The 13234-nt window shown below is 48.7% G+C and overlaps 1 long non-coding RNA gene across 4 annotated transcripts in view; it reads left to right on the forward strand.

Annotated features, from left to right (window-relative positions):
* Positions 1–5951: 5951 nt before the first annotated feature.
* LOC102496524 (uncharacterized) overlaps positions 5952–13234 on the forward strand; it is an 8882-nt gene continuing 1599 nt past the window's right edge. Inside the window, exons 1-5 of one of the 4 annotated variants that reach the window (XR_001369486.1) lie at positions 5952–6094; positions 8803–8856; positions 8952–8993; positions 12368–12414; positions 12508–12713. This is a non-coding gene — a long non-coding RNA (uncharacterized LOC102496524). Of the gene's footprint in view, positions 6095–8368; positions 8493–8802; positions 8857–8951; positions 8994–12325; positions 12415–12507; positions 12714–13234 lie in introns of those variants that run through there. The other 3 variants (XR_001369488.1, XR_001369487.1, XR_001369485.1) reach the window with 3 other exon arrangements.

Consider the following 13234-nt stretch of genomic DNA (forward strand, 5'->3'; position numbering starts at 1 on the left):
GAGTCCAGCGACATAGCCATTACGCTAACTGCTGGTTCCCTCTCTTCAGAACTTCTTGAAGAGCTTGTCTGCTGTTCGTAAATTCTTTCAGGTTTTGTTTATCTGAGAACGTTTTTATCTTTTCTTCCCACATGAAGGATAATCTTGCTGGATACAATATTTTTGGTTGAAACTGCTTTTCATTTAACACTTTGAATGTATTTTCCCATTCTTTCCCTGCTTACGTTGTTTCCGACAAGAGGTCCGATGTCAGCCTGATGGGATAGCTTTTGAAAGTAACTTGACATTTTTCTCTTGCCAATTTTGGTTTCTTATCTGTCTTTGGTTTTGGTCAATCTGGCGATGATGTGCCTTGGAGGAGATTGTGGGTTGACTCTATGTGGGTTCTTTGTATTTCTTGGGTCTGGATATTTGAATGCCTCTCTAGGTTTGGAAAGTTTTCTCCCAGGATTTCATGGAATAGATTCTCAATATTCTTATTAGTTTCTTCACCTTTTAGACACCGATTATCCAGATGTTAGGATGTCTAATGATGTCTAGTATTACTCGTATGTTATTCTCGTTTTGGGGGGTTATTTTCTCAGTCTTTTTGGTGAATTTTTCTAGGTTAGAGGTTCTGTCTTCTACATCTGAGAGTCGATCTTCTGCATGGTCTAATCTGCTTTTAATGCTTCCAAGGGAGGTTTTAATTTCCTGTATTACAGCCTTCACCTCTAGCAGCTCATCGGATTCTTTTTTATGGTGTGCATTCCCTCTTGCAGATCACGGCAGAACTTCCTGACCTCTTAGAACTTGTTCTCTTTTCTCCTGCATCTTCTGGAGTTCGGTGTCTCTCTCCTGCATCTCTGTTAGCTTTGTCACTATGAATGTCCTAGAATCTTTATCTGACATTTCCAGGAGTCCCATTGTACTGTCTGTGGATGATGAAGGGCTGCTCTGTCCCCTTGGGGGAGAGATATTTTCTTGATTTCCCATATTTCTTGTGCCTCTGCAGTGGTGGTTTCTGGTCATCTGGTGGATTCTACGTTACTTCCTACCTCTGGCTTTTCCCAGGGTGTTGGGCCGGAAGGAGAGGTTTGGGGCAGAGGCTTTTTCTGGCCACAGGGGTAGGGAAAGCCCCTCTCCGGTGTACATACATGGGATTCTGGCTTTTCACTGGATGTTGGGCCGGAAGCCCCAGCCACCAGGTCTGGGACTCCAACGGTGCAGCCGGCCATGCTAAGGTAGATCCTGCCGCCTTAGTCACCATACCCTGGCTGACCTGGGGGTCACTCTTTGAAAGAGGTGATGTCTGACCGGACATGGAAACAGAATCTTTAGGAAGTGAGTATTGGGAGGTGGGTACTAGGGGAGAATTACCTGCTCTCACGTTTTAGGGTGGTGCACAGCCAGGCAGTACTCCCTGCTGATTTAGAAACTAGTAGAAGGGGCAGAGAGCAGGAGCCAGCCATTGAGAGGACCAGCTGGACATACCGGACACGTCTGCTACCACAGTTGGCCGTGACAGCTTTTCAGAGAGAGCTGGCCACCGCTTCACATCCGTCCGACTCCAACCAAGAGGGGAGGGGGTTCTGGGACATGGGTTGAGAAAAGAACCGCGCAGAGTTGCCCTTCTTGACAACTCAGCATGCTTACTACATTCTTTTTGATTTTTTAAAACATATTTATTGGGGGAGGAATGTGGTGTGGTGGTTAACGCACTGGACTCCCACTTGGCCGATCATGGTTCGAGTCCCAGACCTGGAGGCTTGCTTTCCTACTTTCCCTTTCTCTCTCTCTCTGGTCAAATTAAACAAATAATAATAATGATAATAAATGAAATAAAATAATTCTTTAACAAATGTATTTATTTATGTATTTCATGAGGAGAGGGAGACAGGCAGGCTCCCTTGACAGGGTCTTTCTGCACCGTGACCCTCTCCTGTCTGGTGTGTTCAGGTTAGCCAGCGTCTGAAGCCAGGCCTTCCGTACGGCTCCAGCATCACTCACTGGTGCCCTTCTGCCTCCACCACAGCGGCCGGGTCCATGCTCTGTAAGCCCACATGGGAGGACTTCAGAAAGTTGGTGGGAAATGGAATTAAAGCGCAAGTTTGTTTTGGGGAAAACATTTCATTTTCTGGTTTTGCTGCCGAAGAGAGATGAGAAAGGTAGAGACCGCAGAGGTGGAGAGAAAGGGGAAGCGAGAAAGCAGTCGCTGGGAGGATGGCCACGCTGCAGCCCCTTCTCCTCCGATTTTGTCTGGTGCTATGGACACACACGTGCCTGCAGTTACCCAGCCGCGGGGCCCGGGCTTCCACTTGGCCCGTGGGATCCGGTGCCGTAACTGCCATGCCCCAGCCGCGTGCAAACGTTCGTGCATAGTTTCTGCGTGATACACACTTTCCTTCAGCTTTCTGCAGACCCCTCCTATTCAACTTCTAAATAATAGGATTTTGCTTTTGATTAATATGAGGCAGCTCCCCCAGCCGCAGCAAGTGTCTCTCCAGGAGAGACAAGTTGCACGCATCTCATCCCCATCTGAGTGCTACTCACGACTCTGAGTCACACTCTCTGGAAGCCTTTAACACTCAAACACTCCCAGACTGTTAGTCCAAGCACACAGACTCTGAGGTACGCGGTTACTTGTTATCATAACACCTTTTATCTGAGGCGGTAGGGATGGGAAGAAAAAGAAGAGTTAAGGTACTTATGAATCGCCGTGAGGGTGAGGAAGGAGTACTCATTCCTGCAGGCGCGTGGGCGTCTCTGACACAGCCACGCTCCCGCTCGCACCCCCATCTACGCGTCCCTGCGGGCGCATGGTCGTCTCTGACACAGCCACGCTCCCGCTCGCACCCCCATCTGTGTCCCCTTCACCTGGCAAGCGTCTCAGCTGCTTGAGGTGTTTGTTTTTTTCAGTCTGGCAGGATGACCCAGACTGTTCTCAAAGATTCTGTGCTGTTAGCAGTTGAGCCTGTATAGAGTGGTTCTATTTTTCTTTCTTTTGAAAAATAGTTATTTTATTTCACTTAATGAATTAATGAATTAACTAACTTTATTTTGACCAGAGAGGGACAGGGGAATGGGGAGCAAGCTGCCAGGTCCAGGACTTGAACCGCAGTCGGTCATGTGGGAGTCCAGTACCCTAACCACCATGCCACCTGCCAGCCCCGGAGTGGTTCTATTTTCTATGGGCATTTCTTATTGGGCTTAGGGGTGCTAGGGGACATCAAGAGGCTCTCCCATCTACCAACTTCTCCTCCTTGTCCTCATTCTTTAATAAAAGTTCCCCTAGATAGGAGTGATTGCTTCAGTGACCTGCTTCTTTGTTGATGTCTGGCATGAGGGACCAGGTGGCCAGGTCTCAGCTTCCAGCTAACATGTCCCCTGGTGACAGTGCTCTAGGGTCTGCCCAGGACTGAGGGAATCCCTAGGACATGGGGCTTTTAGTTTCAATTAAAATGTTATACACACACACACGCAGAATGTATATATAGTGTGTGTGCGTGTATGAATAGTTTGTCAGGGGGCGTGTGCACTCCCCAGAGACAGAGAGAGTGAGAGAGCACCCTCCCATGGGGAGTGGTCATGCCACAGCCCTTTCTCCTCTATCATGCCATCCTTTCGGGATTCTGGACAAGCATGAACATGCCTGGCGTGTTTCTCAAGCTGCCGGGTCCAGGACTCAAACCACACAGTTGACCATGTGGGTTCCAGCTGCCTTAAATGCCAGGCTGTTCAAACCCAAGAAAGTCCCAGGCAAACCGGGATAAGTTGGTCCCTTGGGATCTAAGACCTCTCAACGAGCGGAGTCCAAAGCTGCGGAGGTGGGAAGCAGAACGTCACTAGGGGATCACCGGGGGTCATGACAATGGAGAAAGCATGAGCATTTCTGCCCCTTGGGCATCCCGGCTTTGGGAGGAGCCATGGAGTGAACACTGCTGGTTCCGAGCATCTCTGAGTCTGGAGGATGCTACTCCTGCAGCGTGGCCACTCGGCTGGCACCACGATCAAGTCTTCAGAGGGCTGTGCCACTGTTCCACCAGAAACTTGGGAAGCCCCGTGAATTCTCTTAGCACGGGTGGTCGCTGCAGTTCATTTCCCACAGGGCGAGTTCCTCGGTAGAATCCATGCTGTGCGGGTCACCATGGGGATGGGCGAGGTGTTCTGTGAGCTCGTAGGTGGTTTGGGCAGAAGCATTGCAGGCGGGCAGGGTGCATCTGCTGCTGAGAACACAGTGCTGCCCTCCCATCCTGGAGGAGGGGCTTGTGTTCATCTCCGCAGTTGGCAGCAGGGCACCTAGCGGTGGCTGTGGCCAGGTCACCCTAGCGAGGGGGAGTCCAGGTTGTGAGGTCACACATAGCTCCCATCCCCTCTGCCACAGCCACTTGGCTCACAGGCCTGCTGGCTAAGGACAAGAGGTGCTGGAAAAGGAGGGGAGAGGGAGAGAGAGCTGAGGCAGCCCCTAGGGGATGACCACACTGCAGTTCTCTCTCATTCTTCTCTCAGGATTTTGGGCGCACACACACATGTGCCCTGCAGGGTTTTCAGGCCACCGGCTCTGGAACTCAAACCCATAGAGTTGGCCATGTGGGATCCAGCTGCCTTAATCTCCATGCCATCTAGCTGGAGATGTCTCCTTTTCCTCCTCTTCCCTTCTTCTCTTCCCCCTCCTCCTCTTCCTTTTTTTTCCCCCTTTGTTTTTTTAGATTTTTGCCATAGGCCATGTGTGGTTACTGGAAAGAAATTGAGAGAGACAGTGAGAGGGAAAGTGCAAAATCACCCTCACGGGGAGTAGCCATGCCGTAATCCCTTCTTCATTCTCCTTGGATTTGGGGCACGCGCGCGCACACACACACACAGTGTGATTTCGAAGCTGCCAGGTCCAGGCCTCGAATCACACTCGGCACCTTAAGCACCATGCCATCTGCTGTTCTGTCAGTGATTTTCTATTCACGCTCCGTCAGAGGGCCAAGCCATCTGACTGGACAGTTAGTCACTGCCCACGAATTCACATAGGTCTGCGCTTCTTGCCTTCATCCCTCCAGGCAGGATGAACAACCATGTGCACTTGCTGTTCTACACATTCCAGGGACCTGCTTCACCTCTGTCCTGCAGGCTCCACCTTCCCCAGCTGCTGCTAGCTCCCGGATTGCAGGGCTGCAGCACCCACTCATGTATAATGCCAGCATACCATGCAGGAACATCTGTAACCAGGCCCGAATCTGTTCTTAGTCAACTGGTCAACCAGACCCCCGCCTCCGCCCCCCCCCCCCCCATGAAACTGTTGGCCTAGTTTTGGAGGGGTGAGCCAATGTGACAGAAGGTGCCCGTTCAGGCCTGTTCGTGATCCCCTTCCTTGGTACCAGGTAACTTACTCGGGCCTCCAGGACTGGCTTGAGCTGACCACATATTACCACACCCACCGATGACTGCAGGCTGCTGTGTACACTCAGCCCTTTGGCTTGGCGGGTCAGATGACAGCTGCTCATGATGGCAGCCTCGGCTGTTGTCACGATGGCCCACAACCAAGTGTCCAGTATGTGAAGCCTGGTGACAAGTCAGGATACTACCTTTGGAGGATGGCGGCAGTTTGCTAACTTCTGCGTAGTGACTCACCTAAAGAGCTGGCCAAGGGTACCATACGCTTCAAGCACTGCTGGGTCACAGGGCCCACATGGCGGAGCACCTGTGTTGTGGCCTGGAGCTGTTGCAAGCCTTCTGTGGTTTGGGGTTACCCAGTCAAGGGGTCATAGTCGCACGTGCTACTGAAGTAAAAGTTGCCTCCCAGATAATGAGACGCATAGCCATGTGCTGTTTTTTCATGGAAGAAGGGACTGGATGCAGCCACTTGCCTCCCTAGGAAGAGGTGTCTAGATAACACCCTGCACCGCCAACCCTCTAGACATTCTGGAGGTGGCAGGCCCGGGGTTCTGGTGGGACTTATCTTCCCCTCTTTGGCATACAGGTGCACTATGAAGGCATTAGGGGAGTGGCTGCTCTGTGCTCATCTGACACCAGGCTGGAGAGCTGACAGACGTCAGAGGGAGGAAGGGAAGCGTGTTGTCGACTCTGCCTGTTGAAAGTAAACTCTACTGATGGTCCTTACTACCAGGTAGGGAGAAAAAACCCCACTTACCTGTCAATAGCAGCACCCCAGGGAGCGGGCTGGGTCGATTAGCCCCAGCAATGAAATCACAGCAGGAACAGCAGTTACAGTAACGTCTCGTTAAGTTTATGGTAATCACCATTTTCTGGGTTCTGCCTGTCCCCTGCACAGGACAAACAGTAATAGGAGGGTGGTGGTGGGATGCCCTCTTCCGCATTCTCCCAGTCCTTGATGGTGGTACTGATCTTTGTACCACCAAGAATACCTCCAGAAATGTGGAATTGCTGGGGCCGGCAGCTGGTGTGGTAGGTAAGGTGTTGGACTCCCACGTGCCTAACTGCAGTTTGAGTCCCAAACCTGGTAGCTTGCTTTCTTGTTTTCTCCTCCTCCTCTCTGTGTCTGTCTGGTCAAATTAAAAAAAGAAAAAGAAGAAATGGAATTAGAGAGATAAATAACAATTAAAAAGAGAAAGAAATGTGGTATTGCTTTCAGTTTACTGTTTTCCTGGGTGTGTGTGTGTGTGTGTGTGTGTGTGTGTGTGTGGTTTATTTATTTATTTATTGGCGCCTGTGCTTGCCAGAAAAACAGAGACAGAAAGTGAGGGGGATGGCCACTCCACAATCCCTTCTCCGTTCTCCTCTCGGGATCCTCGGCATGCATGCACACGCACCCAGCATGAGTTTAAGCCACTCAAAACGCGGTTGACTGCGTGGGCGTTCAGCGACGTAGCCATTACGTCAACTGCTGGTCCCAGGGTAGCCATATATCTAATGGCTTCCTTTGGCCTCTCTTATATGATATCCCCCACTCACTGGGCCAGTTTACCAGTGTGGGGTTCTGCTGGGTGCTGAGCATGCCCGTGCCTACTGTGCATTTTATGTTTTTTTTTTTTTTTTTTTTTTGAGGGATTTTTGCTATAGGGCATGCGTGCTCACTGGAGACACAGAGACAGAGAGACAGAAAACAAGAAATCACTTCCCCCGGGGGATGGCCACGCTACAATCCCTTCTCCTCCATTCTTCTCTTGGGCCCCTGGGCATGCATGCACACGCGCCCGGCGTGAGTTTTAAGCTCTCGGGTCTGGGACTCAAACTGCGGTCGACTACGTGGGAGTCTAGGAACATAACCATTACACCACCTGCTGGTCCCTCTACTATGCATCCTGAAATAGGGGTACGGCTATGGGATGGGCTTAGGGCCCCACCAGACTCACTGAGAAATGGACCCAAGCTAAAACTCCGTTGCTCACCTGACCTCCATTAACCCCTCCTCTAACTAGAGGACATTTGGGCCCCTAGAGTCAGTGTCTGTTCAGACCAGTGTCCCTGAAAGGCCTGTGTGGTTTCCCTTCTTATTCACAGCCCCCTGATAACTGGCTCCTCGGGGCCATCAGGGAGGCCAGGGGGAAGATTTACAGTAAAGTTTTTGGCAGTGTAACCGTGTCCTTCCTCAAGCCACTCGCTTTGCCCTCACCCAAGGGACCCCGAGTCTGTGGACTGGTTCATACTGGAAATGAGTTGTGGGTCTACAGCTCCCTAGGGGATCCTTGTAGTCAGACTAGTGGAATGCGTTTGCGCCTCCTCTAAGTCCTGCCTTAACCCTCCACGCGCTGGAGGTGTGGCTTTGTAGGTGAGTAGAGGGATGTGAGACTGAGAGTGTGATGGGACTGACGCCCTTGTCATGGGGCTCAGACAGCCCTGCTCACCCCACTCCCAAATACTGAGGGGACACGGTGTGCAGACACAGTGAGATGAAAACCACCTGCAGGACAGGAGAGAGCCTTACCAAACCCTGCTGGGCCCAGACCTCAGACCACAGGCGTCAGCGTAGAAAGCAGTGTATTCTACAGTATGTTGCTGCGGCAACCTGAGCTAATACTCCTCTTCACCACACCTGGATCTTTCTGATTGTACCAATTGAGTCCTTGCAGGGTGCCCATTGATTTCTTTCTTTTTTTAAACACTTAAAAAAAAAGAATTACTTAATTTTATTTTATTTATCATTATTATTTAAATTTGCTATAGGGCACGTGGAGACAGAGAGAGAGGGAAAGTGAGAAGGCAAGCCACCAGCTCCAGTACTCGAACCATGGTTGACCACATGGGAGTCCAGTGCCTTAACCTCCATGACACCTGCTGGTCCTGTCAGTGGATTTCAGTCCTAGCCTTGACTGGTCAGCCCACACTGAAGGTTTCTGCAGGCCAAGCCATTGTGATCACACCATGGCTCTACTGCCCGTGGCAACGCACACGTCCACCTGGTCTGCAAGTCAGACACACTCCCTGGCCTGCCATGTCAGCGACCTTTTGCCAATGGCCACAGCCCAGGAGCTCCTCACCAGTGCATTTCTCAGAGCCCTGGTGACAGGGCTGGATCCCCTGCCCCTCAGGGACACAGGAAGGAGGTGAACAGATTTAAAATACAACTGGGGGGCCAGGTGGCATGAGGGTTGAGTTGCTCGATTCCCACATGGTCAACGTGGTTTGAGTCCTCAACCTGACAGCTTGCTTTCTCACTTTCCCTCTCTCTGTCGCCCTCTGGTGAGCACACGTGCCCTACAGCAAATGAAAAAATAAACCAAACGTGACGGATTTGGTATAATACTAGTTAGGTTGATTCTTGCTAGCTTATCCTTGGTCATCCTTGTATGAATCCAATGGTTTGTTGGGTGTTTTGGTTGAAATTTTTTTTGTTTCTTTTCTGATGTTTTTCAGCTGATATTCATGAAGAGCAGTGAGTACCTGGAACCGCGCGGCCTATTTAAGAAAGTACGTTTCTTTACAGAGCTCTGGCATACCGTCCCTGCGCCCTCTGCTGGGAAAGTAGAATTGTCTCAAATAATGCCTTTAATTGTGTCCTCTAGGATTACAGATGTAGGACAGCGCTGTGTCATACCTCTGTGAAGGTAAAATACCTTGCACCTGCTTCATGATACGCAGCAGTGACCGCGCGTGTGTTATCAGAGCTGGTTTTTGTTTTGTTTTTTCTTTTTTTTCTTTTTTGAGAGGTTTTTGCTATAGGGCATGTGCGGTCACCAGAAAGAAAGAGAGAGACAGAGAGACAGAAAGTGAGAAATCACCCCCCAGGGGGGATGGTCACGCCGCAATCCCTTCTCCTCCATTCTCCTCTCGGGATCTTGGATACGCACGCACATGCACCCAGTGTGAGTTTAAGCCGCCAGGTCTGGGCCTTGAACTACGGTCGATTACATAGGAGTCCAGCGACATAGCCATTATGCCATCTGCTGGGTCCAGGACTTGAACCGTGGTCATCTACGTGGGAGTCCAGCGGCATAGCCATTACATTAACTGTTGGTCCTGCATCAGAGCTGTTTTTAATGATGTTGTTCTAGGGTATTTTCTTTCCAGATGGTGATTCAGAAACTATTTTTATTTTTGATTGTTTTATTTATTATTTTTTCCTAACAAACTGAGTTTTATTTGTTGCATAATAAACCATATAACATCTCTCAGGTAAAAAAAAATACTAAATTTGAATAAAGATATCACAAAATTAAAATTAGCTTTGGGGAGGGAACACAATTCTACTCAATTAAGGCAAACTTTTTTTTTTTAAGATTTATTTATTTAATTTTATTTATTCATTCATTCATTTTAATTTGAGCAGAGAGAGACACAGAAAGAGAGATAAAGAGAGAGACGGTAAGTGAGAAAGCAAGCCGCCAGGCCCAGGACTCGAACTGTGGCTTGCCATGTGGGGGGAGTGTCCAGTGCCTGAACCACCACGCCACCTGCTGGTCCCAAGGCAACCATTTTTATAGAACATGGATTATTTTATTTTATTTTATTAATTTTTTAAAGAATTAATTTAATTTTGTTATAGTCTACTCAGCGAGAAATAAGAGGCTGTCCAGACATAGCCAAATTTGTTGGAGATTATTGATTAAACTGGCGGCGTACGGAGAGACTCTAGTCTCTCAAAACCCTGTAGCCCCGAGTGAAAGGAGAGAGGAGCTTATACAGGCCAAAAATCCCCAGATGGTCTACAAGGACAGGAACAAATTAAGGGGCTTCAGGAGAGATAGGGGAGGGTTTTCTGTCTTCAAAGCAAAAAAGCCAGTCACAGAAGCAAAGCAAGCAGGTTAATTAGTCTTGAGGGGAAGCTCTGATTACAATGGAATTTTAATGGCTTCTTTGGTTCCGGTCAAGGTTCCTGAGGTACCTGGGAGTGGGGCTTCCTTGGATGTTTTTTTTTTTTTTGGAGAGATTTTCACTATAGGGCGCGTGTGCTCGCCAGACAGACAGAGAGAGACATAGAGACAGAAAGCGAGAAATCACCCCCCAGGGGGGATGGTCACGCCGCAATCCCTTCTCCTCCATTCTCCTCTCGGGATCTTGGGCACACACGCGCCCGGCGTGAGTTTTAAGCCACCGGGTCCGGGACATGAACCGCGATCGACTACATAGGAGTCCAGCAACATATCCATTACGCTAACTGCTGGTTCCCATCGCTTCTTTGGATCTTATCTGCACTCCTGGGGAGAGGGAGGAGGCTGCATAGTTTCTACAATGAAATCACTCTTTCAAGGTGGAGTCGAGCTTGCTTCAATTTATTCATTCATTAATTTATTTTAATTTGACCAGATACACAACACACACACACACACACACACACACACACACACACACACACACAGAAGGAGAGCGAGACAGCAAGCTACCAGATCCAGGACTTGAACTGTGGTCGGCCATGTGGTGGGAGTGTCCAGCGCCTTAACCACCACACCACCTGCTGGTCCGGAGAATTTTTTTTTTCTTTTTTTGGAGAAGTTTTTGCTACAGCTCGCCAGAAAGCGAGAAACAGAGAGACAGAAAGCGAGAAATCACCTCCTGGGGGGATGGCCACACCGCAATCCCTTCTCCTCCATTCTCCTCTTGGGATCTTGGTGTAGATTCACGTGTATGTTGCCACAGGACCCGCTGGGTGTTCTACAAGGCCTAGAGAACACATGGGGGGTTATGATCATCATTTTGGGGAATTACTGGAAGATGACGGTTCTGGCCAAAAGGAGAGAAGCTAATTTGAAAAACAAAAAAGGGGGCTGGATTCCCACAGTGCCAAGCACGGTTTAAGTCCTGGACCTGGTGGCTTACTCTCTCACTTTCCCTCCCTCTCTCTCTCACTCTGTCCCACACTGGTCAAATGAAAATAAATAAATAAGGTTAAATACAATAATTCTTTTTTAAAAAAATGGTGCCAAGTACCACAACAGTAATAGAACTTTTCTATTTTCTGGGGTTTTTTTAGAAATCTTTGTTTCTTTTTAAAAATAGAGTGTGCTCTACTGCAGCCTGCTATTGCTGCATAACGCACTATTATTAGTCTTTTAATATAAATACATATACATATATATAAATTTTGAAATTTTGGAAACTAGCTGTCAGCTAGTGGAAAAAGCATCCCAGTTTACTGTGTTGAACTCGCATTGTATAGAAATTAACAGTCAGCATGGTCTAGAAACATTAAACTTAATTTTGTTCCATTTACACAGGGGTAATGGACTGTATTAAATATGTAAGGTCTCATCTACATGGGTGTGATTAACAGAAATGAATAAAGCATTCTCTAAATAATAACAAAAATAAAGTTAAATAGGGGACCAGCAGTGGCATGATGGTTAGGGTGCTGGACACCTCCACACGGCCGACCAGGGTTTGGCTCCTGGACCTGGCAGCTTGCTTTCTTGCTTTTCTTCTCTCTCTCTCTCAATCCTGACAAAATAGATGAATGAATAAATAAAAATAAATAATTCTTTTTAAAAACTAAAATAAACTTAATTTTTTTTTTTTTGAGAGGTTTTTGCTATAGGGCGTGTGCACTTGCCAGACAGAGAGAGACAGAGAGACAAAAAGCGAGAAATCACCCCCCGGGGGGATGGTCACGCCACAATCCCTTCTCCATTCTCCTCTCGGGATCTTGGGCACGCACACACACGCGCCTGGCGTGAGTTTTAAGCCACCGGGTCCGGGACATGAACCGCGGTCGACTACGTGGGAGTCCAGCAACATAGCCATTACGCTAACTGCTGGTTCCAATAAACTTAAATATTTTTTAAAAATTCAGTTATTAGGTTCTTGGCAAGAAATTCAGAATGCCGATTTGTGAAAACAAACTCCGTTTGTGAGGGCAAATGAAGACTGCAGGTAGCCCCGGATCTGAGGACCAGCTTTGATTTTTGGTAAAATTTATGAGTCCACAGCTTTCTGATCCACCTTGCGCTGCTCTGAAATCTCGAATTTCTCCTTCTCTGTGTCAAAGAGCTCACCTTCCTGGTGTCTGGGCGTCCGCAGCTTCTTGCTCCTGAAGTAAGCATCAGTGAGGTGCTTTGGGATTTTTACTTTGCTAATGCCAGTGTTCGTGGAGGTGGCGATGACAAATTTCTGGTGTGTTCTACGCAGTGGAACGCGATTGAGGACCAGCAGTCCAGTCATCCGTAGCAAGCCCCTGCTCAGCTGCTGCAGGAGAACCACCCACTTGCCTCTGTGGCGTCCAGTGAGGATGATCAGAATGGCCCCAGGAGTGATGCTGGCTGGCAGCTTCTCACAGGCGGACTGAAGGGCATCTTGCCCTGGCTCAACAGCTTTCGAGGCACATCTTCAGCAGGGTAATATCTAGGCATTTTGCAAAGTTTAACCACCCAGGTTAAACTTTGAGGGCTTCAAAGTTTAAGTTTTGAGAGGTTTTTGCAATAGGGCTTGTGTGCTTGCCAGAAAGGCAGAGAGACAGAAAGTGAGAAATCAGCCCCCAGGGGGGATGGCCACACTGCAATCCCTTCTCCTCCATTCTCCTCTCGGGATCTTGTGCACGCACGCACATGCGCCTGGCGTGAGTTTAAGCCGCCAGGTCTGGAACTCTAACCGTGGTCAATTACATGAGAGTTCAGTGACATAGCCATTACGTCATCTGCTGGTCCCCCAGACTTATTTTTTAAGAACAGTACTAGAGACCAGCAGATGGTGTAATGGTTATATTGCTGGAGTGTAATATGGTGGTCTGTAGTTCGAGTCTTGGACCTGGCTGCTTGAAATTCATGCCAGGTACATGTGTGTGCATGCCCCAAATCCTGAGAAAAGAATGGAGGATGGGGAACCAACAGTTAGTGTAATGGCTATGTTGCTGGACTCC

The sequence above is a fragment of the Tupaia chinensis genome, unplaced genomic scaffold, assembly GCF_000334495.1.
Source record: "Tupaia chinensis unplaced genomic scaffold, TupChi_1.0 Scaffold143624_1, whole genome shotgun sequence".
Taxonomy (NCBI): Eukaryota; Metazoa; Chordata; class Mammalia; order Scandentia; family Tupaiidae; genus Tupaia; species Tupaia belangeri.